The sequence below is a fragment of the Vitis vinifera genome, chromosome 3 (assembly GCF_030704535.1).
Source record: "Vitis vinifera cultivar Pinot Noir 40024 chromosome 3, ASM3070453v1".
NCBI classification, from domain to species: domain Eukaryota; kingdom Viridiplantae; phylum Streptophyta; class Magnoliopsida; order Vitales; family Vitaceae; genus Vitis; species Vitis vinifera.
Genome location: NC_081807.1, coordinates 18,262,443 through 18,264,548, shown reverse-complemented (window position 1 = coordinate 18,264,548; position 2,106 = coordinate 18,262,443). Strand labels below are relative to the sequence as shown.

Below are 2,106 nucleotides of genomic sequence, written 5' to 3'. Positions count from 1 at the left end.
TAATCTTTGCCTAAAATAGAGAGGGCGAGAATGAGATAGAGTTCTTATCAAGGATATCTTTGCTTTTTGGTTGATTTCTAACTGATTATTCCTTCTCTCTGTTTTAGCATGTTAGTCTACATGCCGAGATCGGTTATTAAGAACACAATCCTATGCAACGTAGCTTGTATCCGTGTCCTTGTGACAGTTGATTTTAGCACATTATCAAATCTAAACGTTGGAAACCAACAATACAAAGCCTTCGTTCCACAATGAAGTGTCTTCCTAGAATAAATTAGGGTCATCATCATCATCCAATACCACCCCCTACTAAATGTCTTTTCTGTAAGCAAAATAATATAAAAGGGTCCAAGCCCAAAGCGAGGACAACATGCCCATGAAATCTAATCAATCTATTTAGTGAAATTAGTGTATCATCAAATGATTGTTCATCTTCCAATTGCCAGTTCCGTTGGATTCTTGAAATTATTTAACATTAGTGCCTGGAAAGTTCTCTGACTTAAGAATCACAATCCGGTCTATGGTTGTACAGTATTCTTGCTGAGGACTATCAAGTCATGAGGTTGCAGACTATTATTGAGTGGCATGTCTACACAGAGTTGTTCAGTATCCATGCAGGCTGGTGACATCGCTAGGCACATGTTTTATTGCTGATCAGCTTTTCCCTTGGTACCATTGAATTAAATACCTAACAAAGGTCTAATGTGGGATGCAGTTGGTCTAATTTAGGGTCCCCTTGGTACAAACTATTGGAAGGAGAGCTTTTGCCTCTGGATCTTCGGTTAGAATTTTTAAAGTACTGTTATTAAAATGGTTTTTTTTTTTGATAGGTAAATGAAGATTGTATTAATATTTAAAAAGTATACATGAAGTATACATAACAATAATAAGAAAAAGAAGAAGGCGTGACTACACAAAAACCAGCAACCGCCTCCTACAAAGAGCCTAACTAGTCCACAAAATCTAACAATGTAGATCCATCCCAATGTACAATCTGACCCAACCCCAATATCTAGTTCTAGCAGATCTGGTGATGAAATCGTTCGTCCAAGGGTGCCTCTTGAAGCTTGGCTAGCAAGCTTTTCAGCTCCAGAGGAGGTTCATGGTTTTTACAGCACTGCCTTGAAGACTAAAACAACCGCAGTCAAGTGTGTTTTTATGATGTTTCTATATTTTGAATTCTAATTTCATGTTCTACACATATCTGGAACTGTTTTTCATTTTTTATTTTTTTTTACTGATGGATATATTGGTGTATCTTCTTCTCCTTTGTTTTTATTTTTAAATTTATTAAAAAACGAACATGGACAGAATTGACTTACTTATCAGGCCTTAATAGGGAGTGTTTCACCAACTTGTCTAATATCAGCTCTCAAGTCGGTGGCTCACCTGTTATGCTGGCCATTGTTGGAAAGATTTTAGAAAAATTAAGCTATAATTGAATGGAATTTTTTTTTGAGGAACTTAATAGTGCTCTTCATTTCTCATTGATGGTGTTTGAAATTAAATGCTCATTTTTAACACCACTGTCCAACCCCACTCCATCCCCAGTGTGATTTTGGTTGGTTTTTCTATTATTACCATTTTTTTTATTTAATTTTCTCTATACAGGACTGCTGGTCTAACTTCATTTCCTGATTATTTGGTGTTGCACATGTAGCAATTTGTTATGGAGAAAGGCTGGGTGCCAAAAAAGCTTTGTATCTTTCATACAGGACTGTTGGTCTAACTTCATATTTGACTGTCCAGATGTCTACATAGATGTTCCTGATATCATTGATATTAGTCACATGCGTAGCAAGGGCATTCAGCCTGGGGAAGGGCTATTACCAGAGGCTGGTATGTCTTATTGTCTAAAACTGCCAAATTCCTAACTAAATCCAGTTCACATAAAACATCATATGTGCATTTTCTTTTCCATAAAATAATTTATGGATTTTATTTTATTTTTTAAATTTTCCTAGTTGGTATGTGTAAACCTTGTAAATTGTGCCAAATTAGTAATTTTGACTGCTGAAGAACCTTATGCAATAACTGGAGTTCGAAAATGTAGTAGATGCAGGGCTTTTATTTTTTCCCATATGATGAATACTCTTTCTTCTTTTC

The 2,106-nt window shown here is 35.7% G+C and overlaps 1 long non-coding RNA gene across 1 annotated transcript; it reads left to right on the top strand.

Annotated features, from left to right (window-relative positions):
• The first annotated feature begins 1,017 nt into the window (after positions 1 to 1,017).
• LOC132253541 (uncharacterized) lies at positions 1,018 to 1,839 on the top strand. The gene is made up of 3 exons (XR_009465376.1): positions 1,018 to 1,148; positions 1,612 to 1,700; positions 1,750 to 1,839. It is a non-coding gene; the product is annotated as an uncharacterized LOC132253541 (long non-coding RNA).
• The last annotated feature ends 267 nt before the right edge of the window (positions 1,840 to 2,106 follow it).